Raw genomic sequence first — 14410 nt, forward strand, 5'->3', positions numbered from 1 at the left:
CCCCTTATTGAAATTGCATGCCTTGCTCCCTTTTGTGTCAGATTAAGTTTTCTCTTCATATTTAACTGAAGAGTTTTTCAAATGTTGCAGGTATCTAAAGCATAATATTGTTCTTAGCTGATCATGAAATTTATCTATTCCTTATAGATTTTAAATTGTTTATATATTATATTGGGGAAATATTTACTCTAAGTTAATCTTAAATTCAGCAGTTACAGAGTCATAAAGAATTACAAACTATTTTGTTTTATTAAATGAAAGTGGAGAAAAATAAGGACTTGTAGTAGTATAGATATAAGTCCGAAAGCAAATGAAGATCTTTGTGTTTAAAACTGTTTTACAGGTTTGTGGGGTTTTCTTTCTTTCTTTTTTTATCTTAAACTCTTTGTTGCATTTTTATTCTGTTCAAATATCTATCTCTATGCAAATTTGTACTTTTACTTCGAAAAGCAGACATACTGAATATTATCAAGTGACACATTGACTCTTATGTCCTTGAATTATTTAGATTGTTTGCCTCATTAACTTTCCATTCATTTATTTTATATCTCTTCATACCCATTTTCTCATATATCGCATATCACCTTGTTTTGTTATATTGTTTTAATCTTCACATGCAACACAAGTTCTTATTCTAAATCTTTACATTTTGCTGTGATGTTAGAACTCTGTTCCCATTTTAAAAAATGACAAACACTAACATATGCTTCTTCTAAAGGAAGATGTCCTCTATGTTATAAGCTGCTTCAATGCAAAATGACAAGATCCTGAAATTTATTTTATTTCAAATGCTTGTGATCAGGTTATTCAAGTTACCATTTGGGTAAACTTTCTCTTTGTACTTCAAAAGAGAATATAATATAGAAATAGCTCTAAGATTGAGATAAAAAGGAAGATACAGTATGTAATAATCAAGATAGAAGATTTGAAATTACTGATTTAAAAAATCAATGTCTCCTTACTTTCTTCGGCTTTGTCTTCTATTGATTATTCATGTACCCATTTTGAGGATTCAGGTATTAGTGATGAAATGGAATAATACAAAGCTCTTTTAATACAGTTATTTTGTTAAGGAATAAAATGTGTTTGTGACTGCACTACCATTTTGATTAAAGCTGAAATCTTGAGGTAGGAAATGATTTTTCTTTTGTACAGGTTCATGTTGATTCTAGATTGTGAAACATGTTTTATCATAGTCTACCTTCTAAATTTATCAATGATCCAAAACTATAAGTTCTCTTAGTATCATATATTATTAATGTTTTGATGAAAGCTTCATATTTTACTTTGAGAACTGAGGCGAAGATGCGAGGATAAATAACTTAGGCAGTAGATTTTAGAGTGAAGTTTGTGGAGATGTATTAGTTTTCTAGGTCCACCATAACAAAGTTTCTAAATAGGTGTTTTATCTATCATGTATACTATCATGTAAGAATTGAATCGCCAGTCTATGTCTGACGCAGGATACAGCATGCTTGGGGCTGGTGCATGGGGATGACCCAGAGAGATGTTATGGGGAGGGAGGTGGGAAGGGGGTTCATGTTTGGGAACACATGTAAGAATTAAAGATTTTAAAATTAAATAAAAAAATAATAATTAAAAAAAATAAATAGGTGTTTTAAACATCAGAAATTTATTTTCTCATATTTCTAGAATCTAGAAGTCTAAAGTCAAGATGCAAGCAGGGTGGGTTTCTTCCGAGGCCCATCTTTGAGTTGTAGGTGGCTGTCTTCTCTCTGTGTCTTTACGTGGTGTCCACTTTGTGGGTATCTGTGTCTTAAAACTGGTCAAAATGCCCTCTTTTTTATAAGGACCCTTGTTATACTGGATTAAGGCCCACTCTAATGAATGGCCTTATTTAAATTTGGTTAGCTCTTTAAAAGCCCTGTCTGCAAATACTGTCACATTTGGTCAAAAGTAACCTTCTTTCCTAACTGCCAAGAGTAGTGTTTCTAATTGCTATAAATTATTACAAGGAGAGTGAATCGCTGTGTGTTGTTACAAACAAGACAATATTTAAAGATGTGACACCTACATGTAATATTCGTTTACTTTTCTTACTGAACTTTGTTGGCTATAGACATAGAATAGTCCAAATGTAGCAAAACCTCAGCCTTGCCAGTATTCCATCCTCAGTCTTTTCTTAAAATCAAAATCCATTTGGATGTACCTGTGGTAGCTCTATGTTTCAGGCAAGATTTTTCTTTCTTGGGTATTTGGAGATGTCTTTTCCCCCAGCCTTCATGTGCTTTTTATCAAGGAAATCATGTGTGTGTGTGTGTGTGTGTGTGTGTATACACAACTTAGAATTATCAATTGTTAGGACTGAAAGGAACCCAAGAAATAATTCAGTCCAGTCCCCTTATTTATAAGAAGCATATGATCTCATATCTGAGTTTTCCTTCCTCCTTCCTTCACTTCTAGCAAATACTTAACATTTCCTTAGTGTGCGCCTGGCAGTTTGTAACACAGCAGAAGGACACTGGTACAAAAAACAGACATGGGCCTGGCAGGCAGGGAGAACCTATGTTTGTCATTCTCCACCTGGGAGTTCCTGTGTCTTCTCTGTGCTGTGAGAAATCATTGCCAACAAGGTTTGTAGCTCAGCTGTGAACTGCACATTGCTGTCGCAAATCTCTGGTTGTCTGCCTAATCATCCATTTCTCTAACCCCTTACTTTGGTCCCTTGGTTATAATCTATGCATGTTTTCAGTTCATGTGCACATTTATTACCAATTTTTTTTCATTAATGGGTTGTAGAGTTCTCTTCAATTATAACATTATGGCTTTAAACATAACACAAAATAATTTTTAAATTAATTTTTTACAGATATGCTAGGCATTAAATTTAGCATTTAGTTTTTCTTATTATTACAAACTCTGTAATTTTTTTTACCAACTTGCTATTTTAGGTCTTTAATTGTCATAATAAAGTTTAAAAAAATCTTTTTAACTTCAAAGAACGCTTGCCTTTTGACTTACCTAGTTAAAACAATGAAATTCAACCCTTGAGTGGTTTGATATTAATACTAGGCAAGATATTTTATTCTCTGAAATGTTCCTTTAGAAAGAGGGGAGACCTTGTATTTGATTTCAAACTCACACTCATTCTATAGGTGGGATAAGATATGAGCTGAATTACTTTATTTTCAATCACACAGTACTGTTTAGAGAAGTTGAATAAATTTGATATAATCTTTGCGTGCTCAATTAGAATGTCTAGAGATTACTAGATGGATTTTTTTAAAGTAAAAGACAAAGAAATTTACTCTGATTTGTTAATTATTCCAGGAGATATGATCACATAAATGCAAGTCTTGAATGTCATTGCACAGAAGTCTTTTAAAAATCTATTTAGAAAGTGACACCATATGTTACATTATGGACAAGACAAAAATACACATTCTCCAGATGCCCCAAATAACCACCTGTGCTGATGTTACACTTGATTAGCACTTAAATTTTGCACTAAAATTTCCAGTGGCATTATTATATACAAAGTGAAAAACAAACCTGTGTCTCAGTACCTTAGGTGTATGTAGAGTCACTACATGCAGAAAACTGTTAGATGACTCAAAAGTTGCTTCCAATAAGGTCAAAATCTGATGTCAAAGATTTATTTGAAGAATTTGGAGAAAATAATTATAGGTAGGCATCTGATGATTTAACCCATATCCTCAGCAGTATATGTATTCAAGTTCACTGAAAACTTTCTTTGGCTCATCTCACTTGGATAGTGGTGAATTATTCTCTATTCTGAGACACCTTATGTTGGACCTGACTATATACAAAGTTATTGAACCTAGTACATGGTCTTAGGTAGACCTGGTTTCAGTTACCACCCCCACCTGTCCCCAGCACACACACACCAGCCCTGTAATCCCAGCTTTGGGGCATATTGTCTAATCATCACTATATATGACCACTTAGCAGGGTTGACATAGTAAGTAAAGCAACAGATGTTGGAGTTATTCTTTAAACTAGGACTTAAGCTTATATTTTATAGAATATTTTTAATATTAGTTCCTCTGTGTCTGCAGTTTGTATTTTCCCTTAGATTCATTATGTTTGAGTGCTCTAAGTTTTAATATCGTAACCTATACTTATTTTTTAGCCTATTGGTGCCTTAAGCAAACTTAGACTCCTCAAAAAAATGGATGAAGCCATTGAAACAATAATATTTTTGAGAATTTATATGGGATAAGATATGAGCTTAGAAACTGGAAGGTGATTTATTTCTTGTTCATAATAAAAGAACTTATCATGGAAAGGCCAAACCCATAACACTAATGTGCATACACTGCCTTTAATTAACTTATTTAAGAGTAATAGGCAAATTATATATGTTTAACCATGAATCTAATTACCTTGAAAGGCAATATTTGAGTGTTTGTAAGTAAAAGAACACAAATGTATAAAATATAAAGTATGAATTATTTTATATTTATATCTCTTTACCCTGGGTCCAGTCTACTTTCAATGTCGCAGATGGTAAGAGACTCACTTATCTCAGATGTATGTATTCAGTCACCTCTGATACAAAGAGGTTGATTTATGGAAACTCATATATTCTCAAAGTTTTCTGAGTCCCAAGTATATTTTTATACTCTAGTACTTTACATGTATATCAGTGATTTAATGACACTTTTTCATAACTGTTCTTTGATAATGGCAGTGCCAGTCACTTCATCATCCATCCTTCTGTCCATCCATCCATCCATCCATCCATCCATCCATCTATCTATCTACCTCCACTATTCACGGAATGACTTATATTTTGAAATTGATGCTAAATATACAGAGGGCAGTAAGACACAGCCACTACTTCAATAACATATTTCACTTATTCTTATACCTAAATGCTCTGTGCTTATGACTGTATCCAGAAGAAATATACATTTAAATATTTAGGTGATGGCTCTGAGACTTCAGTTAGAATGATACTGTAAGGTCATATTTCAAAGCACCTCATCCGCTCAAACGCCTAATAATTACAGATAAAATGTAAAAAACAGAAAAATCAAACATGGCAAAATTGGGCTCGAAAGTACAACAAACATTCTGTAGATCAGAAACAAAGCAGAAAAACAAAGAAGCTAGTAGGATTGATGCTTCTGGAAAAATGTAGCAGTCCTACGTAATGAGCAAGCAGAAAGCCCCCATAGCAAAGGCTTGGCTCAGCAGTCTGTCTTATACAGGGAAATGCGTGACTCATGGATTGGCATCTTTTCCTTCTGTTATTTAAATGTCCCAGGAACTGATATTATGAAACATCAATATATTTTGAACCCTTAATTAAATATCTATACTTTCTTGGATGTTTTAACCAGTGACTTAGAACACTGGTAGATTTTCAGCAATAATTCTAATAAATACTTTGTTCAATGTTTTAACAGCCCATCATAGGCCAACCTGTTAAATCATAATCATAAGTCAAAGTGCCTTGATGGTAAAGTGTTGGGCTTGGCACATAGTTCACAGTAAATGCTCAGTAAATGGTGGCTGGTCTCATTTCCCATAACTGCTGAGAATCGGTCTTGATAGTTTTGATTATTTTTATTTTGTTTAAAACTGTCATAGGCTATATGAGTTGTTTTAGCTAATTAAATAAAACCATAATAATATCTGTTATTTACTGTCTAGCAGAACTAGCTTCCCTTTATAATCTTGGATCAACCTGTTACATTAAGCAGAAATCATGCTCTGAACTTTTCAGGTTTCTGTTTGGTAAACAATACAATCATATAATCTTTTTTTCTCATGTAGGAACAAGTTTAATACCCTTAAATGTTGAAATAAATTACTACTATAAAATATTGACAAAGTTTAATTTTTCTACTTAGTATAATTTTAAAAGTTTTTTTGGGAAATGAAGTCCCTTATGTGTAGCTTCACTTTCAAAAGTGTGAGATTATTGTTCAATCAGCAATTACTTAGAAAGCACCTATAATATATATAGCATTCATTTGTAATGTTATGAAATTACTTCAGTCAGATACTTGAAGATTGGATAAAACTGCAGATTCAGTTTTTGCTATTTGCACTTCATTTTCATAACAATGTATATATTAAGTTATATAGGGGCAGTTATCAGAGCTCTAATGCACTTTCTGCAAAATCTAATGCATGCTTGATTTTAGAGAAGGAAATCACCATGAATAATTGAAAGTGTATGATTCAGGTGCAAGATCTTAAGAGTTTTTCCAGTCCTTCAGGGCTACTCTGTCCTTTGCTTAATTCAATTTCATTCCTATATTCAAACCTCGTTATATAAAAATCAGGACATTTGGGCCTTAAACTGAATTGCCAAGATATATTTGCAAGTTTACTCATTAAAATAACAAATTTGAACATTGTGTTTAAAACAGAAACATGCCACCTTTAAATTTAGTGTGTGTGTGTGTGTGGTTATACTCCCTATTAAATATGTTATTCTCCCTGCTACTCTTTGTCTGAAAACCTGTAATTTCAAGGTCTTGCTGTGTTATAATGTTACCTAATGTGAAAAGTCGGTCTTTTTCTAAAATTGATTATTTCCCAAGTTCCCCTTCAGCCTTTGCCACCTGTGTTGACTTCCTTCTTATCAAAAGCACAGCCATCTAAGGTCTGTAAACTAAGACTGTGAAAGACCTAAAAAGCAACAGTTCTGTAAGTGAGTCTGCACCTACCTACCCATTCAGCTGACTGCAGTTGACTTGCCTCCCAAGCCTGACATGGGTATTGAGAACCTCACCCCAAAGGGCCATAGAATATCTAAGTTTAGAAGGAAAGGCTGCTAAGCCGCTTCAGTCATCTCCAACTCTGTGCGACCCCGTAGATGGCAGCCCACCAGGCTCCTCTGTCTCTGGGATTCTCCAGGCAAGAACACGGGAGTGGGTTGCCATTTCCTTCTCCAAGAGGGAAAGGCGAGGCAACCTAATAATTATCACTGCCTAGTGGTGAAATTGAAGAGTGGACAACAGAGGTAGGCAAGTTGAGGTCTGTGAAACCAAGCAGTATGGTTCTCCCTTTCATTCAGCCCTTTCCTAATGAACTGCCGCGGTCATATTTAGCTGAGAGATAGTTTCATTTATCGAACAGTTCATTTATTTGTTCAGGAAACTTCCAAGGTGCACCTGATGTTTGCTACATTCCTTGCTAGGTGCTGAGCATGCGTCAATTCCTAAGACTGTTTTTGCTGTCACAGACTTCATCATCTAAGGACAGAAACAGGCTCAAAAACAAGTGACTACAGTAGATATCAAAAACGCTGTGATGTGAGTATGTATACACAGCCAGGAAGATACAGATGAATCAAGGCTGTTTGTACTTGAGAAGATTGGAAAAGCTCCATAGAGCAAGTATGTAGCTTTTGAGCTGGAAAGAGACCTTGGAATAAAAATTCACTAAAGAGTGTTTCAAAACTCCTGGAGGGAAAATCTTCCAAACTGGCCATGACTTAGTGTGACTTGGAGTATGCAACAGAGCAGGAGATGTTGCTCATTCTCTTTCTGATTATATTTAGACAAGGCTGAAGGAGAAAGAGAATACAAGTTCAGGATCTAATATTGTGCCTCATAATAGTAAACACTAAATATATTTGCTAGATGAAGGGATACATTTATATATGCACATATTTTTTAAATGTAGGAAAGACTACTGTTTTATTACTGTGAGAAGCTTGAGGATTCCTATCTTAGTTTTAGCATTCATACTTAGTCTTCTGATTCAAGCATCATTTTTTATGTCAATGGGGTAGAACCAAAATGAATTTAAATATTATATGTTCATTCAGGGATGTTAACCAAAACTCTTAAAACACTATGGAGATTCTTAAAAAAAAAAAAAAAATTTGTCTGCATACCAATGACAAGTAAGCTTGTTTTCTTTGCCTTTTTTTCACATAGTTTTATTAGTGCTATCAAATTTAACGACTCTTCTGCCCTTTTTTGCTGTCATACTATAATGACTTCAGATCCATATATGCTGATTTAGCTTTGAAAGCAAGTTGGGGAGAAAAGTAAATTACATTCTAACAGATTCTCCTTATGTTTTTGTCATTTTTTTTTTCTGCTTGCATTCTCTAGTAAGCAGTCAAGTGCTTTTTTGAAACCAGAAGCTCAGAAAGCATGCTGTACCAGCAATACTTCTATTTACTATAGTTCAGATGCCTTCTGTCATGGGTGTGTGTCCCATGCAGTCACCATCGCAAAAGGTTCTGTTCTTTGATGGGCTCTGCACTTGATTTAATGCTCTGCTGCCTCCATCTTGAAATTCTTAGTAATATTTGGAAAAGGGGCCCTGCAACTTCACTTTACACTGGGCTCTGCAAGTTTTATAGCCAGAGCTGCTTGCATCCAAAAGAAAAACAGTGTGTGTTTTGACATACATAAAGCAACACTGTTACAAGAACAAAAGCCTCTTAAACTTACCACAAGCATCTCTTTTCTCAAGTAAGCCACCCTGAGCCCCGACTCTTGGTATATGTCCCTCATTGTAACTTATGTCTCTGTTTGTTAATGTTGGCTGACTTGTGACATTTTTGGTCCTCTCTTTCCTATTGGCTCACTAACAGTACTTCTGTCTCTACCTGGCTCCTAAGATACTACTATATCATTATTTTCTTTTCACCTTACTTGTAGCTCCTTCTCAGTTTCCTTTGCTAGTTGCTCCTTCTTTCCTCAGCCTTCTAAAATTGAGATGCATCGTGGTTCAGGCCATGCCAGCTTCTCTATATTCATTCCTTCCTGAACTCCTGATGAGTTCCTTCATTTGTCTGACCTCCTGATGAGTTTTATGTGTCATCTATATGGTTGCTTTCAAATTTATGTTTTGATACCATCTCCATCTGGGAATCTAATAGACATCTCCAAATTAGTATGTCCGAGCTGAATTCCTGAACCTGCCCCTCAAAACTTGATCTAACCAGTCTTCCCTCATTTCAGTTGATAGAATCCTATTCTGACTGCTAGGTAAAAAAAAAAAAATCACCTTCAATCATGCCTTTCTTGCATACTTAGTCTGTTACTCTTGTTGGAAATCTTTTGGAAATCTTGTTGGCTGTATGTTCAGAACATAGAATTTGAATCTGTCTACTTCTTACCAGCTATTCAGAGCTACAAGTACATCTCTGATGTTCTCAGCACAACAGCCAGAGAATTCATATTCAAATAAATCAGAAGTCTACAGTGACTTCTCGTCTCATTCAGAATGAAAGCTACAGTTTTCATAATGGTCTCCAAAACCCTGTATGATCTGACCTACCTCCCACTCACACCTTGCTCATCTCATTTTACTATTTTTTCTCTTACATGCTGATTTCAGCCATGCTGTGCCTTCAGTCACAGCACCATGCTGACTTCTATGCTTGGAATGCCTTTTCCCTGATATTTATGTGGTTAATTCTCCCCTGCTTTCAAATGTTTGCTCTATGGCACCTTCTTAATGAAGCCTACTTAGACTTCTCTACTGGAATTGTAATTCCCATCCCAATACTCCTAAACTCTCTAATTCTCTTCTGCTTTTCTCTTTTCTCATAGCATTTATAATCATTCAATTACTCATTTTCTATTGTGTCTTTGTCTACTTCTGGCACTCTAGATGCTAAGTCAATATTTGTTGAATGTTGAGTGAATGAAAATACCCAAAAATAAAGGTCCTTTGGTATGAATGTTCCTTTTTCCTCTTTACCTCTCTATAATCCCTTTTTTTTTTTAAAAAAAAAAAAAACATTTTGAAGATATTTCTACTTTATATAGCTGAATCTTTAATAAAGGTAATAGCTGACAGAAATGTAAGCAACAATTTTTCTTCAAGAGCTGGAAATAACATGCTTGAAGTTGTAAGGAAATTTATCAATACCATTATACTTCTTTACGCCTTAATATTGTAGTCAGTTAACAGGTTACCTTCTTCCTGTCTAAATACTGCCTAAATTATTCAAAACAAGAGTGGGAAAGATTTTTTTATGAGGGGAAAAGATTCGGAATATCTTTGATTGCTGAGGTAAATTTTAAAATATAGCTTATTATTTTACCCTCTTGTGCTGAGTACCACTAGATTCTCCTGGTGCTTGAGCTTCACTCTTGTGTAGAAATTGGATGCCTTAAAAGAGAACAGATTGGTGGTTGTCAGAAGTGAGGGAAGAGATTGGCAGAAACAGGTGAAGGCAGTCAAAAGATATAGACTTCTAGTTATAAGATAAATAAGTTTTGGGGATATAATATACAGCATGGTGGCTATAAAATCATTTTTCATAAAAGATTTTGTTCCTCTTTATTGCTGAGTAGTGCTCCATTATATCGACATACCATTTTTCTGCCCATTCTCCAGCAGATAGATATTTGAGTTTTTTCCAACTTGAAACAATTGTGGATAAAGTTGCTATAAACATGAAAGAAAGAAAAAAAAAGCTAGATGAGTTAAGATCCCTACCAAACATAGGGAGTGGCATAAACATGTGGAGGCTCTCATTTGGTAACTATGTTGCCATGTATTAATTTTATAAGTAACTCTAGCTTCAGAGATGTCCTGAATTGCATTTTATAAGTAAATCTAGATTCTCATTGATGTAAAACATAATGGAAAAGTTTTATGATTGCTATATGAAAAGTTTGCTTCTAAAACACATTTGAAATTCTTAATAATGCTGTTCAAAAATTGTAATTTGTTCCATTATAAATGAACTTGATTCCTTTTGGCAGTCTTTTCTTAAAAGCATAATTTTTCATTGAAAATAATTTATTACAGATCTTATAAAATAAAGGGCAAAATATCAGCCATAATTTTACTATTCTAATGCAACCATTTTTTTCATTTTGGGTTATTTTATTTTCACATATTCACCTTTCACACAGTTTTAATAGTTTTTCCGATCTTTTTCAAACTGAGATACATGTCATACCTATTTCTTCACGTTGCTATGCAGTCATTTTCACAATCATTTTTCAAGGCTATTTCCTTAATGATCCCTAGTGTAGCTGTACTGTCATGAATCTAAATATTTTCCACGTGTTAGATATTTAAGTCACTTTCATTTGTTAAATCATAAATAATGTCATAGTGAAAACTTTTGTGTTTGTAGCTCTTTCTGGATCATTCTCCTAGGATATAGTCCCGAAGGTGAAATTCTTGTTTCACACAGTATAATCATAGTAATGACTCTTGATAGATTGCCAACTTACTATCCAAATGATTGAAGCAATTTTCTGCTTCCACCAATGCATGGAAGTAAAGTTTCATGGCAGTCTTGCTTGTGATTTCTCATTTTTGTCCCCATTTCTCGTATATCTTGTATCGTTAGAATTAAAATGCTGGTGTTCCGTGTCAGCATGGGAATTTAGAAAGTTGTTTTAGGATGTCTGGCTTAAGTTCTCTCCCAAAAAGAAGAAAGAGGGCAAACTGGTGGCTATGTTTGACTTTGTTGCTTCTAGAAGGACAGGAAAAAAGTCTCATTTGTTGGACTGAATGGTTGAAGAAATTTGATATTTCTACCAAATTAGGGTGAGTGATGTAACCTGGCTAACCATTTTTACCACCACAGAGGTTTACATTGCTGTTTCATTCTGGAACAAGTGGTTCACAAATAGACACTACAATTGTTTGCCTTCTAAGAAACTGAAGTGACATAAGAGGTGTGTGTGTGTGTGTGTGTGTGTGTGTGTGTGTGTGTGTGTGTGTGTGTGTGTGTGTGTGTGAGTCGCTCAGTTGTGTCTGACTCTTTGCGATCCTATGGACTGTAGTCCACCAGGCTCCTCCACATCCATGGAATTCTCAAGTCAAGAATACTAGTACTTCCCCCACAAATAATAGTGAATAGAAGTTGAAGAAAGAAACTTGGTCTCGGAGAAGAGCTGAGATTTTTGGGTAGGACTTTAGATTGGCCTGGTGACTCACATGATAAAAGAGTCCACCTGCAATGCAGGAGACCTAGGTTTGATACCTGGTTTGGAAAGATCCCCTGGAGAAGGGAATGGCTACCTACTGCAGTATTCTTGCCTAGAGAATTCCATGGACAGAGAAGCCTGACGGGCTACAGTCCACAGGGTCACAAAGAGTCAGATACAACAGAAGTGACTTAGCATGCACACACATACAGACAATGTGGGTGATTAATGCCTTTAGATTAAAGAGAGGAGAGGGGAGAGTTGTTATTTATAGAGGAGGGGATGACACCAAGATTCAGTTCACACCCACAGGTTTGTCATTCTTGTCCCTCTTCTCAGTCCAGTGTGACCAAGTTGCCTGTTGAGGACAGAGAAGATGGCGGGATTTCCCTTCTCCCTCTAGGTTCGCTCAGACTCTGTGTTCATATTAAGGAGCTTGCAGGATCTGTCCTCGTCCATGTCAGTGGTGCCAGAAACAACTGATAATACTGCTGTTTCCTTGGCAGTGATTCAGCCATCCCCGTGAGTGATGCCTCTTTCATAATGAAAATGAAGAGCAGCTGATTGATTCATGAGGCTTTCTAACTTAAGCCACACAGGTCACTTCTTTATACCACCTTATCCCTTAATCCCCTGCCTTCCCACGAACTAATAGCGGGTGGGGAGAAATGTTCCCCGACCATTCAGAAGGATCATTGAGAATCTCTCTTTAGGCATTTAAAGTTGAGTAAGAAGCAATTGATTTACTCAGCTGCCAGACACTCATGGGAAAACAGCCGGAGCCACTGAAGAGAAGTGGGAGGAAAGGAGAGCTCCGCTGAAGGGGTGTTGGGTTCATAGAAATTACTGAAGATGAAAACTCTGGGGTTTTAGTGGTTAAATTCTGATATGCACATCAGGTCTTCATCCATCTGATGTTCTGGGGCTTCATTTCATTTAAATGAGCGTACAGAAGCTACCTAATAGGAAAACAACGAGAGACTAAATTAGCTTACCGGTTTATTCTGTTTTCTTGAATTGCTTTTCCCCTAATTACATTTAATCTGATTCCAATTTCTTTTTCAATACAAAGTTTACACATTTTGAGAAGGTTGCTTGTAACTGCCTCTGCCTCCCCGCTCCTCTTTGTTTTCTCAGTGCCCATGTATACATTGGTAAAGATTGGTGGCACCAACACGTTCTCACTTGCATTGTGTTCTCTTCAGACTCTTAAGTTCCTTAAGTTTGGATCATGGGCTTATTAACTACTGTCCTCTCTTGTTGCCTGGCATATTTCTTTATAGATTTGTGCTCATGCTAAGTCACTCAGTCATGTCCGCTCTTTGCAACCCCATGGACTGTAGCCCACCAGGCTTCTCTGTCCATGAAATTTTTTCCGGGCAAGAATATTGGAAAGGATTGCCATTTCCTCCTCCTGGAGATCTTCCCGACCGAGGGTTTGAACCCGCGTCTCCTGTGGCTCCTGCATTGGAGGCAGATTCTTTACCACTGAGCCATCAGGGAAGCCCTTCTTTGTAGACTATGTGAATGTAATATGTGTCTTGAAATTTTAATGTTGGTGGAAGTGTTTGTTGGAAAATTCTGTTGTACATTCCCATGGCACCTTGGGATGGCAGAGAAGTTGAATCTTTTCTTATGGGCATGGACAGTCCTTGTGCCCTCCATTTATTTTTGACTTGAGGTAGCTGAGTCTCTATCCCCTTAAATTAAACACCTGGGAGCATACAATATAATTTCAATTGTATAATTTAAAATGTAATTTCAATTGTATTTTTTGAAATTACTCCGTATCTTCCTCTTATTACAGCTGATCATGGTCTATTGCTTTTAAGCCCAAGCTTCATTTTACACATGTTTTTCTGGGAGGGGGATTAGGGTTTTTCTGCCTATGTCTTAGAATAGAAAATGCATAAGCTTTGTGACATGGAAAACTGTTAGGTTGATAGCCAAGCCTGAGTCAGCAACATAGCCAGATTCTGTTGTATGAAGAAGGATGTGGTTACCAGGTAGCTCTCCTAACAACAGCAAAGCATGTTTTCCCCTCTAACTTTCATGATATAAAATATTTTTGCAGAAGTAGTTACCCTCATCTGCCATTCTCAGTCCTGACAGTGCCAGCCTGCCAAGCTGGGCAAACACTTCCCTAGGACCTTGGCAATTATAGCTCCTTCTACCTGGATCGCATGCAGTCTAACATGGTAACCGTTGCCACGTGTCACCATTTCTGTTTGATTTAAATCAATTACAATTAAATACAATTTAAAATTCAGTTCCTCCACTATACCAGTCTTATTTCAAGGGCATACCAAATAGCCATACACAACTAGTGTTGCCTTATTGGCCTGCACAGTTTTAGAACATTTCCATCATTGTAGAAAGTTTTGTTGGACAGAGCTATTCTAAAGCTAACACCTTGAAAGATCTTGCAGTTTTCATTCTGCCCTCTGGGGACACCAATCATTATGTTGAAGAAGCCTGGTCCTGCCTATTGGGCAGGTAGAGATCACATAGAGGGAAACCATGGTCTTCCAGCCAACAGCCAGCAG

General features: G+C 36.1%; 1 protein-coding gene across 1 annotated transcript in view; it reads left to right on the plus strand.

Moving 5' to 3' along the window:
* The window catches only part of UTRN (utrophin), a 551097-nt gene that overhangs the window by 400929 nt on the left and 135758 nt on the right, over positions 1-14410 (plus strand). The gene's annotated exons all lie outside the window — the stretch shown is intronic.

This window comes from Capricornis sumatraensis, chromosome 13 (genome assembly GCF_032405125.1).
Source record: "Capricornis sumatraensis isolate serow.1 chromosome 13, serow.2, whole genome shotgun sequence".
NCBI classification, from domain to species: domain Eukaryota; kingdom Metazoa; phylum Chordata; class Mammalia; order Artiodactyla; family Bovidae; genus Capricornis; species Capricornis sumatraensis.